This window comes from Scyliorhinus torazame, chromosome 7, assembly GCF_047496885.1.
Source record: "Scyliorhinus torazame isolate Kashiwa2021f chromosome 7, sScyTor2.1, whole genome shotgun sequence".
In the NCBI taxonomy this organism is placed as follows: domain Eukaryota; kingdom Metazoa; phylum Chordata; class Chondrichthyes; order Carcharhiniformes; family Scyliorhinidae; genus Scyliorhinus; species Scyliorhinus torazame.
Genome location: NC_092713.1, coordinates 105,116,203 through 105,130,398, shown reverse-complemented (window position 1 = coordinate 105,130,398; position 14,196 = coordinate 105,116,203). Strand labels below are relative to the sequence as shown.

The following is a 14,196-nucleotide window of genomic DNA, read 5'->3' as shown; positions in this document are numbered from 1 at the left end:
GTTTTTCTTCCCCGATCTCCAGGTCCACCCAGTGTGGAGCATGATCCGAGATGGCTATAGCCGTGTACTCCGTCCCCGTCACCTTTGGGATCAGTGCCCTTCCCAAAACAAAAAAATCTATTCGTGAAAATACTTTATGTACATAGGAGAAAAACGAAAACTCCTTACTCCTAGGTCTACTAAATCTCCAGGGATCTACTCCTCCCATCTGCACCATAAAATCCTTGTGTCTCACTAACTTGATAAGAGTTTTTCGAGGAGGTCACAAAGATGATTGATGCAGGTAGGGCAGTGGATGGTGTCTATATGGATTCAGTAAGGCCTTTGACAAGGTCCCTCATAGCAGACTGGTACAAAATGTGAAGTCACACAGGATCAGAGGTGAACTGGCAAGATGAATACAGAACTGGCTAGGTCATAGAAGGCAGAGAGTAGCATTGGAAGGGTGCTTTTCTGATTGGAGGGCAGTGACTAGTGGTGTTCCGCAGGGATCAGTGCTGGGACCTTTGCTGTTCGTATAAATGACTTGGAGGAAAATGTAACTGGTCTGATTAGTAAATTTGCGGACGACACAAAGGTTGGTGGATTTGCGGATAGCGATGAGGACTGTCAGAGGATACAGCAGGATTTAGATTGTTTGGAGACTTGGGCGGAGAGATGGCAGATGGAGTTTAATCCGGACAAATGTGAGGTAATGCATTTTGGAAGGTTTAATGCAGGTAGGGAATAAACAGTGAATGGTAGAACCCTCAAAAGTATTGACAGTCAGAGAGATTGGCAAGTCATGCTGCACCTCTATAGAACCTTAGTTAGGCCACACTTGGAGTATAGTGTTCAATTCTGGTCTCCACACGACCAGAAGGATGTGGAGGCTTTACCGAGGGTGCGGAAGAGATTTACCAGGATGTTGCCTGGTATGGAGGGCATTAGATATGAGAAGTTGAATAAACACGGTTTGTTCTCACTGGAACGACCGAGGTTGAGGGGTGACCTGATAGAGGTCTACAAAATTATGAGGGTCATATACAGGGTGGATAGTCAGAGATTTTTTCCCAAGGTAGAGGGGTCAATTACTAGGGGGCATATGTTTAAGGTGCGAGGGGCAAGGTTTAGAGGAGATGTACAAGGCAAGTTTTTTTACACAGAGGGTAGTGGGTGCCAGGAACTCGCTGCCGGAGGAGGTGATGGAAGCAGGGACTATAGTGACGTTTAAGGGGCATCTTGGCAAATACATGAATAGGATGGGAATAGAGGGATACAGACCCCGGAAGTGTAGAAGATTTTAGTTTAGACGGACAGCATGGTCAGCACAGGCTTGGAGGGCGGAAGGGCCTGTTCCTGTGCTGTACTCTTCTTTGTTCTTTGTTTTTCATTGTTCCTTTTGGCTTTGACTCAGATCCCTTTTGTGGACTCTTTTCGTGCAGTTTCCTTTGGGATTTAATCTGCTGCGTTGGGGGGGGGGGGGGGGGGGGGGGGGAGAGAGAGAACGAGGGGCTGATGACTCCGTGGGGGGGAGGGGGGTACGACGACGAGGGGCCGATGACTGCGTGTGGGGAACGGGGGCTGATGACTGCGTGTGGAGAACTGATGGCTGCGTGTGGGGAACGGGGGCTGATGGCTGCGTGTGGAGAACTAATGGCTGCGTGTGGGGAACGGGGGCTGATGGCTGCGTGTGGGGAACGGGGGCTGATGGCTGCGTGTGGGGAACGGGGGCTGATGGCTGCGTGTGGGGAACGGGGGCTGATGGCTGCGTGTGGGGAACGGGGGCTGATGGCTGCGTGTGGGGAACGGGGGCTGATGGCTGCGTGTGGGGAACGGGGGTGGGGGGGGATGGTGTCTTATTGCTGTTTGCATGGGGGGGGGGGTCTGACCAGTGTGTGTTGGGTGGGTGATCTGACTAGTGTGTTGGGGGCAATTTCTGTGTGTGGGGGAGAGGGGTTTTGGTTTTGCTTCATAGGTAGGGATCTACAATGAAGTTAGGGTTAAAGAACATTACTGGCAATGCAGCGTACATAACATCTAAAACATATATATATATATACAGGCAAATGCATAATACTATTTTCTATAACATATGTATTTCATTTCAATTGTTGCAAGACAAAGTATTGGCCGAGTTCTGATTTTGGGTTTGGGTAAGTGTCCATCATTGGCAGCTGAGCCTTCAGTTGCCAAGTCTCTAAGCTCTGCAATTCTCTCCAGGAACATCACTGCATAATTTTGTCTCCTTCTCCTTCTTTAAGCCACTTTTCAAAGCCTACCTCATTGATCAAACTTTTGATCATATGTCCTAAATATCTAATTTGCCTCAGTGTCAAATGCTTTTTCAAGTGCCTTGGGACCTTTCACTGCATTGAAGGAAATATATAAATCTGTGTTTCTGTTGTTAAAGAGGAGAAGCCATTGTAGTCAGCTATAGCCACCTTTGCTTGTCCAGTAATATAAATCAGTGCGAAATAAGTAATTCAACGTAGTGACATGCAGAAACAGCATTAACAGAAAAAATATTTTAGAGTTTGTTTCAAATCAGTGTGTTTGGAAGACAACTGTTTTCTCTTTATCGCTGTGTTATGAGATTTACTAAACAGTCGTATTGTTTGATTAGCTTGTAGTTTATCATGTAACCTGAACTGCCCCTGTTAAGATTGTGGGCAATTAATTTCTACTGGTTTTAAAAAAAGTTGGTTGTGTTTTTTCTTTTGTTTAGTTCTTATTATACTGGTTTGCTGATATCTACAGGCAATATCGGGAGATAAATGTCACTGCATTTCATGCTATTTACACTAGGATTAAAGGGAAAGTATTGTTAATGGCGCACAATCCTTTTTTATATACACAAAGCGAAATAGATACTTTTAGACTTACCAGTATTTACTCAAGTCACTCTTTGTTATCCTGTTGTACGCTTTAGAGCTGCTGGCTGCAGCTACTTTGGAACAGATATTCTATTTAGAACTCCCTTCCTGTGACAACATAAAGTTTGACTCCAGTGACATCATGAATGAAGAAAAGCTGCCCATAATTCAATATCCTCCAAAGGAGTTAAACTTCACAATGTTCAAGGAGCGTAATTCTACAAACAAAATCTGTTTTAAGGCTCGAGCAGCAACTTTAAAGCATACAAGATAACAACATATGGGTTTACAATCTCCTTTCATAACATCTATGATTCTCGAACAAAAGGAGATCATATTTTCCTCTTAACAATTATTTCCCAAATATTATGAGTTTGAGAATTTATCTGCAATTACATATGTGCTTCACGGAATAGGTTACTATTATTAACCTGAACATTATTTAAAACAATAGGTACAACATGGATCATAGATATAAAGAGGAAAATAATAAATGCACATTAGATATCAGAAGAAAATGTATAGAAATATTATGCCAGGCCGGATGCCAGAGCTATAGTCTTCAGGGAAGTTGAAAGCACATCTAGATTCTATCTAGGTCAGCTGGAAGCTCAGAGATGTGCTTTTCTCAACCTTGACTTTTACATTTTTATGATTATTACAAATAAGTTTCACAAAAATTATATTTATGAGTTATACCAGCACATAAGCTTTCAAACTGATCCCCATAGGCTACATAGGAATGACAAATATTAACTAAACTGAAAATAAGGTTTGCTGACACTTATGTCTATATAAATGCTGAGATATCTACCTTGGTATATCTCCTTTTGAAAGGTTTACAGTGCTTCATATACTGAACATAACAGACTCCAGAAGTTCCTCAAAATACACATCCTGTTTTGGAAGGAATAGGAATTCTAGGAAGAAAGACAAAGATTGGAAAAGCAGATTGCAAGCTGTACATATACACCAATTCTCCAGAGAAAGAAGTAAGCATGAGAAGAACCTTGGATTGAAATTCTTCAAATTCGTAGTTTAGCCAGAAAACTTGGGAGTAACCAAACCTTTTCATTAAATTATGAACAGGAGGAATTTCACCTCTACAATATTTTGGTAAGTAAAGTTCAGCAGAGTCTTCTTGACAATATTTTCATTGATTTTCACACATTATAACCATAACAGGCAGAGCAAATGACAACCAGTAACCATGTCTGGACTAGGAAAATATTGAAGAGACTTTGTAGAAAAGATAAATTGATCATAAGATGAACAGATCAGTAATCTTACTCTGATACTGAACAGACAATAAAGTATACATATTGCAAATGCAAGCAGTGACTTTGTAGAAAAAGAATCACGTGTTGCAAAGGCAGTTTTTGGTCAGCTCAGCACTCAAATTGAGAATTCACATATTATCTGGCAACATAAAATTTCAATATTAAATATGGGGATCACCTGCATCTGCTGGTATCCCATTATGTGAATCAGCCTTTAGCAAAGATTTTTAAAACTTAGGTGCAATGTTACATACATTTAAGCAGAAGATTTTCAAAGCACTGTACAACATTTTAAAGAAAAAAGGAAAGTCCTAACTGGCATCACAGCTTTGGACTGGCCTGGAAAACGGTACCAGTTAAGTATACAACATATGCAACATTTTTGCAGATCAATCCAGTATAAGAACCCAAAACTACTGTTAACAGGTAGAAAGTTACGATATCGTTAATTTTGAAGAGGGATAAAGATCCGTTGCAGTGCGGGTCCTATAGACCCATTTCATTATTGAACGTGGACGCCAAATTGTTGGCAAAGGTACTGGCATCGAGGATAGAGGACTGTGTCCCGGGGGTGGTGCACGAAGACCAGACAGGGTTCGTAAAAGGGAGACAACTGAATGTTAACGTGCGACGACTATTAGGGGTGATAATGATGCCCCCAGTGGAGGGGGAGGCAGAGATAGTGGCGGCAATGGACGCTGAGAAGGCATTTGATAGGGTGGAGTGGGAGTATTTATGGGAAGTGTTAAGGAGGTTTGGGTTTGGGAACGGATTTATTAGCTGGGTTAGACTTCTTTATGGGGCTCCAACGGCAAGCGTAGTTACAGGTCGACATAGATCGGAGTATTTCCGACTATATAGGGGAACAAGACAGGGATGCCCGCTGTCTCCATTGTTGTTCGCGTTGGCAATTGAACCTCTGGCCATGGCGTTGAGAGACTCCAGGAAATGGAGAGGGGTGATTAGAGGGGGAGAAGAACACCGAGTCTCGTTATACGCGGTGACCTATTGTTATACGTGTCAGACCCAGCGGGGGGGATGATAGAGGTTATGCGAATTTTGAGGGGGTTCGGGGATTTCTCGGGGTATAGGCTAAACATGGGGAAGAGTGAATTATTTGTGATACATCCAGGGGACCAGAGTAGAGAGATAGAAGGCTTGCCTCTAAGGAAAGTGGAAAGAAACTTCCGATACCTGGGGATTCAGATCGCTAGGAGCTGGGGAACCTTGCACAGACTTAATCTGACACGGTTGGTAGAACAAATGGAGGAGGACTTCAAGGAGGTGGGACATGCAGCCTCTATCGCTGGCGGGCAGGGTGCAAGCAATTAAGGTGATGGTCCTCCCGAGGTTCTTATTTGTATTTCAATGTCTCCCTATACTAATCACCAAGACCTTTTTTAATAAAATAGACAGGAGCATCACGAGCTTCGTGTGGGCAGGGAAAGTTCCGAGAGTAAGGAGGGGGTTCCTTCAGCGTAGTAGGGACAGAGGAGGATTGGCACTACCAAACTTGGGCGATTACTATTGGGCCGCCAATGTGGCAATGATACGTAAATGGATGATGGAGGGTGAGGGAGCGGCGTGGAAAAGACTGGAGAGAAAGTCCTGTAAAGGGACGAGTTTAGAGGCGCTGGTGACGGCGCCGCTACCGATCTCACCTAAAAAGTTTACCACGAACCCGGTGGTGGCGGCAACATTGAATATCTGGAGACAGTGGAGGCGACAGAGAGGGGTGCGGGGAGCCCTGGTGGGGTCCCCAATCAGGAACAACCATAGGTTCGCCCCAGGAAGAATGGATGGAGTATTTCAGAGCTGGTACCAGTTGGGAATTAGGAGGGTGGGAGATTTATTTATAGATGGGACTTTTGCGAGCTTGGGAGCATTGGAGGAAAAGTATAAGTTGCCCCGGGGAAATTTCTTGAGATATATGCAGGTGAGGGCGTTTACTAGACAACAGGTGAGGGAATTTCCGTTGCTCCCGACACAGGGGATACAGGACAGGGTGCTTTCAGGGGTGTGGGTCGGAGAGGGCAAGGTGTCAGAGATTTATCGAGAGATGAGGGAAGAGGGGGAGGAGTCGGTGGGCGAACTAAAAGGAAAGTGGGAAGAAGAACTAGGGGAGGAGATAGAGGAGGGTATGTGGGCTGATGCCCTAAGCAGGGTAAATTCCTCTTCCTCATGCGCCAGGCTTAGCCTGATTCAATTTAAGGTGCTACATAGAGCACACATAACGGGAGCAAGATTGAGCAGGTTCTTTGGAGTGTAGGACAAATGTGGGAGGTGTGGCGGGAGCCCGGCAAACCACACACATATGTTTTGGGCGTGCCCGGCACTGGAAGGGTATTGGAAGGGAGTGACGGGAGTGATTTCGCGGGTGGTGAAGGCCCGGGTCAAATCAGGCTGGGGGTTAGCTTTATTTGGAGTTGCGGAAGAGCCGGGAGTGCAGGAGGCGAAAGAGGCCAACATTGTGGCCTGTGTGTCCCTAGTAGCCCGGCGCAGGATCCTACTCATGTGGAAGGAGGCGAAACCCCCCGGACTGGAGGCCTGGGTAAATGATATGGCAGGGTTCATTAAACTGGAGCAGATAAATTTTGCCCTGAGAGGATCGGCTCAAGGGTTCACCGGGCGGTGGCAGCCATTTCTCGACTACCTAGGGGAACGTTAGAGGGAAGACAGATGACCAGCAGCAGCAACCCAGGAAGGGGGGGCGGGGTTTAGTTTAGGTCAAAGATAAAGGGGTTTTGTTACTTGTGTATTGTTAAAAATTTCTGTATTGTTTTTGTTGCGTTTGCTTTGTAAGAGGGGAAAAATTGTTGTTTGGGAAAAAAATTTCAATAAAACATATTTTAAAAAAAACAGGTAGAAAGTTCAAAGATTGAAATCCATGAAAATAATCTACTTGACCACTGCTACCCTCCCAAAAGCTTCCCTTTCATTGTCTTTTTAATTTTAGAGTACCCAATTATTTTTCTTTTCCAATTAAGGAGCAATTTAGCATGGCCAATCCACCTAACCAGCACATCTTTGGGTTGTGGGGGTGAAACCCACGCAGGCACGGGGTGAATGTGCAAACTCCACACGGACAGTGACCCAGGGCCAGGATTCGAACCCTGGTCCTCATCACCATAGTCCCAGTGCTAACCACTGCACCGCGTGTCGCCTCCCCCTTTCATTGTCTATATAAAAAACATTTTATGAGCATATATTTTCAATTAAAAGATAAACTTGTATTTATATATTGCCTTTCACAGTCATTGAACATTTCAAAGTGCTTCTTATTAATGTCTTTATGATAGTAAAGGATGATATAAGGACATTCATGAGAAAGGACCAGGCCTCAGAAGATGATGTAATTAGGAATAGCAGAAGTCAGAAAACATTGGTAGGAGTAGTTTATAACCCCCATAACAGTAGTTATACCACTGGGCAGAGCAAGAAAATATTGGAACTTGTCACAAAGAAGATGTAATAATTGTGGGGAACTTAAATCTTCATATAGACTGGGACAATCAAATTGGCAAAAGCGAGCTAGAAGATGAGTTTGTAGAATGTTGTGGTGGAGCAATACGTTGTGGAACCAAATAGGGATAAAACTTTCTTTGGTCTAGTATTGTATGGTGAAACGGCTAATTAGTACTGTCATAGTAAAGGATGATGTGGAGATGCCGGCGTTGGACTGGGGTGAACACAGTAAGAAGTCTTACAACACCAGGTTAAAGTCCAACAGGTTTGTTTCGATGTCACTAGCTTCACCTGAGGAAGGAGCAGCGCTCCGAAAGCTAGTGACATCGAAACAAACCTGTTGGACTTTAACCTGGTGTTGTAAGACTTCTTCCTATAGAAAAGGATGCACTGGGAAATGGTGAGGAAAAAAATAATTGAATTCCAGGTTAAGTTTGAAAGTGACATAGTCCAATAACAAACTAGAATCTTAATCTTAAACAAAGCCAATTACTTAAATAGGAGGGGAAAACTGACTACGGTTATCTGGGTAAATTGAGTAGACTAAAAGGTATGGAGGTAAATAAACAAGAGGAGCATTTAAAGAAATAATTCAAAATATTCAACAAACATATGTTCCATTGAAAAACAAAAACTCAGCAAGAAATACCCATCCATGACTCACACAGGGAGTTAGGGATAGTAGAGGTTGCGTATCCTTTATCCGTAAACACAAAAACTGAACGCATGCGACAACCATACTTTTAGCACGGGGAAGTCCGTGACCCAAGCCTCGCTGACTGTACCCGACCCTTTGCGCAGGTCTGTGACCCAAGCCGACACGAACCTTGCTAACTGCACCTGACCTTTACCTTGAGATTTTTGTCTGCACTATTTACCTTGCGAACTCTCTCCTGCAAACATAATTGCAGATGACACCATGATTTATTACAGGTACCATGCATTTATTATTCAATGGCACATCTTACGTTTCTAGCCATTTTATTTACTTTAGACTATAGCTAGCCTAGACTTTAGCCATTTTAATGTACGTAGGCCTATATGCGGATCTGAAAACCAAAATGATCTGAAATCTGAAATTCAATCAACCCCAAGGGTTTCCGATAAAGGGTACGACCTATATTAGATTAAAAAAGGCCAACAATGTTGCAAAAAAACAGTAGCAGGTCAGAGAATTCAGAGCGTTTTGGAACCAAGCAGAAGCCATCAAAATGTTGATTAAAACGGAAAAAAACAGAATATGAGTAAACTAATCAGGAATAATGAGCTTGTAAGAATTGTTAAAAATAGATAAAAAGAGAGTAGCTAAAATAAATGTTGGTACCCGAGAGACAAAGATAGGAGAAATTATCATTGGGAATGAGGAAATGGCAAAAACACTGAACAAGTATTTTGTTTGCGTTCACAATAGAGGACACAAGTTTTATACATTTCGAAACGGAAATCCTGTTTGACAAATTTAATAGAGTTTTCTGAGGATTTAACTAGTCGGGTAGATAAAGGGGAACCAGAAGATGTAGTATACCTGGATTTCCAAAATGCAGATAAGGTGCCACACAAAAGGTTAATAGGCAAGATAAGGGCTCATGAAGTTGGGGGTAATATTTTATCATGGATAGAGGACCGGTTTACAGATAGAAAGGAGAGAGTGGGCACATTTGGTGCTTTTTCCCCCCGTTAGCGGGTAGTGAATTGTGGAGTGCCGCTCGGGGCAGTGCTGGCATTTCAGCTATTTACAACCTATATTAATAACTGAAATGAAAAGACAGAGAGTAATGTATCAACATTTGCTGTGCGATCAGGCTGAGTGGGAAGGTAAACTGTGGGGAGGCTACCAGTATGTTACAAAGAGTTATAGACAGGTTACGTCTATACGGGGAAAGGGTGGAGGAGTGGGTTTAAGTAGAGTGCTCTTTCCAGGGGCCGTGCAGACTCGATGGGCCAAATGGCCTCCTTCTGCACTGTAAATTCTATGATTCTATGAAGTGAGTAGGCAACATAATTGCAGATGGATTATAAAATAGGGAAGAATTTTTTTAAAGTAAGAAACTTGTACGTGTTCATGTTCAAAGAGACTTGGGTGTGTTCATACAAGGAACTCAGAAAGTTAACATGCGGGTGAAGCAAGTATTAGGTCGGCAGATGTCATGTTGGTCATTACTGCAAGGGTATTGGAATACAAGAATAAAGAAGTGTTGCTATGGTTGCACAGGGTTCAGGTGAGACTGCATCTGCAGTACAGTTTTCATCTGCATATTTAAGAAAGGATATAGTTGCATTGGAGGTGATACAGTGAGGGTTCACTGGATTGGGCCTGGGACAAGAGGGTTGTCCTGGGATGACTAGGTATATTGGATTATATTCTCTGGAGTCCATAAGAATTAATGGCAATCTCATTGAAACCTACAAAATTCTGAAGGGGCTTGATAGGGTCGATGCAAAGGGGTTGTTTCCATAGGTCAGGGAATCTAAAACACAGCCTCAGGGTGAGGTGGCCAATCATTTAGGCCTGAGATGAGGAGAAATGTCTTCACTTAAAAGATTGTGAATCTTAGGAATTCCCCACCCCAGAGGGTTGTGGATGCTTCATAATTGAATCTATTTAAGGCTGGGATAGACAGATATTTTGGTCATGGCATTAAGGGATATGGCAGGCAGGTGGAAAATGTTGTTGACGCCCAAGGTCAGCAATGATCATGAATGGCATGGCAGGTCTGGGGCTACATGATCTTTTCCTGCTTCTATTTCTTAAATACAGCCAATGAAATACTTTTGAACTGTTGTATGAAGGGAAACACAGCAGCCAATTTGTGCACATTGTTCATTGCAGTAAGTAAACAGCAATGTGACCGACCATGACCAGATAATCTGTTTTCGTGATGTTGTTTGAGAGTTAAATATTGGATAGGAGGGGATAACTTCTCTTTGAAATAGTGCCTATGAATCTGGCAGAGCAGACTTGGCATTTAACATGTCATCTGAAAGATGCCATTTCCTGCAATGCAGCACTGGAATGACAGCCTTCAGAAATTTTTGGTTCAAGATAGGGCCAATCATGGATTATGGAATAGGATAATGACCACAGTGTGAGCAGCTGCAATGTCACAATCTAATGGCAGTGTTTTCACTTGTAAAGTATAAAAGCTCAAAAGCTTAAGACATTTTTTGTACAGGTGTGTGGGGCTCCAATCACCTTATGAGGTCACAAGGAAGTGTGACCTCACAGTGAAGACGTCATTTCAGGATGCGTCACCAAACAATAATCGGTCAGCAAAGTAACAATAGGAAAAATAATCAAATAATAATAAAGAGTCAGGCGCCTGAATCAGAATGCCTCCCAGCTTATTGTTGGATGATGTTGCCTCAGGTTTCCAGGTGTGTAACGCAGTTGCGTTGAACGCGAGGAGCAGTCGGTTGATTTGATGGATTAGAGACCGGATTCTCACAGCTCGCTCTCGGACTGGCTCCATCTTTGGGTAAGTTTAATGAAGCCCAGCCTACCATGCTGCTACACATGTCGACCTGTCTTACCTCGCCCGCTTTTCCTCTCTCCCGCTCTCTCTTCCTCGCTTTTTCTCCAGTGGCGACCCTTTTTCTTGATCAGGCTTCGCCGCTCCGGCTCTCGGCCAATCAGCGCAGGCTGGCCCACACTGATGACGTGTGGCTCGCTAACCGCCGGGAACGTGGCGCACGCGCGGTGGGGAAACCCGTGGTTAACGGTTGGGCGCGCGGGTTCAAGTGAAAGCAGGGCCCCCCGCAGGCTCGGCTGTCCTCCAGGCAACTGGGTGGGCGGGTCCGGAATGGGAATGCATTGAAACGTTAATTTCACATGATACTTTAAATATATATATGTGTGTATTTTTATTGCCAGACGTTAGTTCCAGAGGCTTGAGCACATTATCCCTACAGCCTTCCAGGTGAGACATTAAATCACCCAAATCCCCTCAATCTCAAGTGGACCGTGAAAGATCCCATGACACTTTCTGAATTTATCTCGGTGTCATGGGAAACATTTCTCTCAACCAACACCTCCAGAAGTAAATTAACTCGTGATTTATTTTCATTTCAGGACCTTTCCTTTTTTTAAATTCATTTACGGGATGTGGGTGTCGCTGGTTAGGCCAGCATTTATTGCACACTCCTAGTTGCCATTCAGAAGGTGGTGGTGAGTTGCCTTCTTGAACCACTGCAGTCCTCGAGGTGTCAGTACACCCACTGTGCTGTTAGGGAGGGAGTTCCAGGATTTTGACCTAGCGACAGTGAAGGAACGGCGATATATTTCCAAGTCAGGATGGTGAATGACTTAGAGGGGAACCTCCAGGTTGTGGGGTTCTCGGGTATCTGTTGCTCTTGTGGGGTTGGAAGGCGCTTTCTAAGGAACCTTGGTGAGTTACTGCAGTGCATCTTGTAGATGGTACATGTTGCAACCATCAATTCACACAAAACCAGGCGTAGGAGTAAACTGTGGTTTTAATCAACTAGAACAGTGCCTGCCTGCGACTGATCTGTTAGTGGGAGCCGCCTACAGGGCGACTGCTCTTTATACCTCCCCTCAAGGGGTGGAGCCAGGGGCGGAGCCCACAGAGGCCCCAACATGCTGCATCATATGTAATACCTTACAATGGTCCATAGGTGGAGCCCACATGGGCAACAGCATAATACAGGTATGCACATGGTGAATTGTTACAGCAATACATTCCCATTCGCCTCCTGTTAAAAAAAATGAAGTCTGGCGGGGGTGAAAGGTTCATAAGTTCAGCCTGTCCGGCGCACGGATTGTGCGCTGTGATCGGCGAAGCTCTGGTATCGTAGCTGGCCTGGGCGTTGAACTCAGCCATGCTGGCATCGGTAGAGAAGTCGCCGGTGCAGGCACAGACGTGGACTCCGGGAGCGTGTCTTCTGGGGCTTCATTCCTGTGGGTCGGTGAAGGGGGAATGGCCGGCGGGAGGGGGTGCGGGTGCCATGTAGGGGCAGGGGCGCTGGTCAGCGTAGGTTGGGCGGGGTAAGATGGGGTGGCAATGGTAGTGGAACCTGCGGGTGCCAGGTCCTGGAGGGAGACCGTATCCTGTCGGCCGTCGGGGTGTTCGATGTATGCGTACTGGGGGTTGGAGTGTAGGAGCTGGACTCTCTCAACCAGGGGGTCGGACTTATGGCTCCTGACGTGTTTGCGGAGCAGGACAGGCCCCGCTGTCTTTAGCCAGGATGGACGCGAGGCCCGGAGTTGGATTTCCTGGGGGAAACAAATAGGCGGTCATGAGGGGTCTCGTTTGTGGCCGTGCAAAGTAGGGACCTAATAGAGTGGAGTGCATCGGGGAGGACCTCCTGCCAGTGGGGAACTGGGAGATTTCTAGACCGTAGGGCCAGGAGGCTGGTCTTCCAGACCGTTGCGTTCTCCCTCTCCACCTGCCCGTTTCCCCTGGGGTTATAACTGGTAGTCCTGCTCGAGGCGATGCCCTTACTGAGCAGGTACTGACGCAGTTCGTCACTGATGAACGACGAGCCCCAGCCACTGTGAACGTACGTGGGGAAACCAAACTGGGTGAAGACACTATGTAGGGCTTTAATAATGGTGGCCGCGGTCATGTCGGGGCAAGGGATTGCAAAGGGGAAACAGGAGAACTCGTCGATGATGTTGAGGAAATATGTGTTGCGTTTGTTGGAGGGGAGGGGCCCTTTGAAATCGATATTGAGGCGCTCAAAGGGCTGGGATGGCTTTACCAAGTGGGCCTTATCCGGTCGCTAGAAGTGCGGCTTACACTCCGCACAGATTTGGCAGTCCCTGGTCATGGCTCTGACCTCCTCAGTGATGTAGTGGAGAAGCCGGGTGACCCCCGGGTGGCAGAGGTCATCATGGATAGCATATAGTCGGTCATCTTGCGCGCTGGCGCATGTGTCTCCGGACAGGACATCTGGGGGTTCGTTGAGCTTCCCAGGACGATGTACTATATCATAATTATAGGTGGAGAGTTCGATCCTCCACCTCAAAATCTTATCATTCTTGATCTTGCCCCGCAGAGTATTATTGAACATGAAGGCTACCGATCGTTGGTCGGTGACGAGGGTAAACCTCCTACCAGCGAGGTAGGACCTCCAGAGCCGCACGGCTTCCGTGATGGCTTGGGCTTCCTTTTCGACTGAGGAGTGTCAAATATCGGAGGTGGTGAGGGTTCGTGAAAAAAACGCTACTGGCCTGCCTGCCTGATTGAGGGTAGCGGCGAGGGCGACCTCTGATGCGTCGCTCCCCACCTGGAAGGGGACGGAATCGTCCACCGCACGCATCGCGGCTTTGGCGATATCCACCTTGATGCAGCTGAAGGCCTGGCGGGCCTCAGCCGCCAGTGGGAAGATGGTTGCCTTGATTAGTGGGCGGGCTTTATCCGCAAAGTTGGGGACCCACTGGGCGTAATATGAAAAGAACCCGAGGCACCTTTTCAAGGCCTTGGGGCAGTGGGGGAGGGGGAGTTGCAGGAGGGGGCGTCTGGTTGTGCGCAAAACGCATTTCTCCTTGTAAGTGAGGTTAAGGGTTCGGGCGGTTTGGAGAAATCTCTGGAGGTTGGCATCATGGTCCTGCTGATCATGGCCGCAGATGGTGACGT

The 14,196-nt window shown here is 45.8% G+C and overlaps 1 protein-coding gene across 6 annotated transcripts in view; it reads right to left on the bottom strand.

Moving 5' to 3' along the window:
- Window positions 1-11,277, bottom strand: part of odr4 (odr-4 GPCR localization factor homolog) — a 181,699-nt gene extending 170,422 nt beyond the window's left edge. For 4 of the 6 annotated variants that reach the window (XM_072511213.1, XM_072511217.1, XM_072511218.1 and 1 more), the window contains exons 1-3: window positions 11,132-11,277; window positions 3,670-3,775; window positions 2,866-2,963 (exon numbers count right to left, since the gene is read on the bottom strand). The gene's annotated coding sequence lies outside the window, so the exon portion shown is untranslated. Of the gene's footprint in view, window positions 1-2,865; window positions 3,074-3,669; window positions 3,776-11,131 lie in introns of all 6 variants that reach the window. The other 2 variants (XM_072511214.1, XM_072511216.1) reach the window with 2 other exon arrangements.
- Between the last annotated feature and the right edge of the window lie 2,919 nt (window positions 11,278-14,196).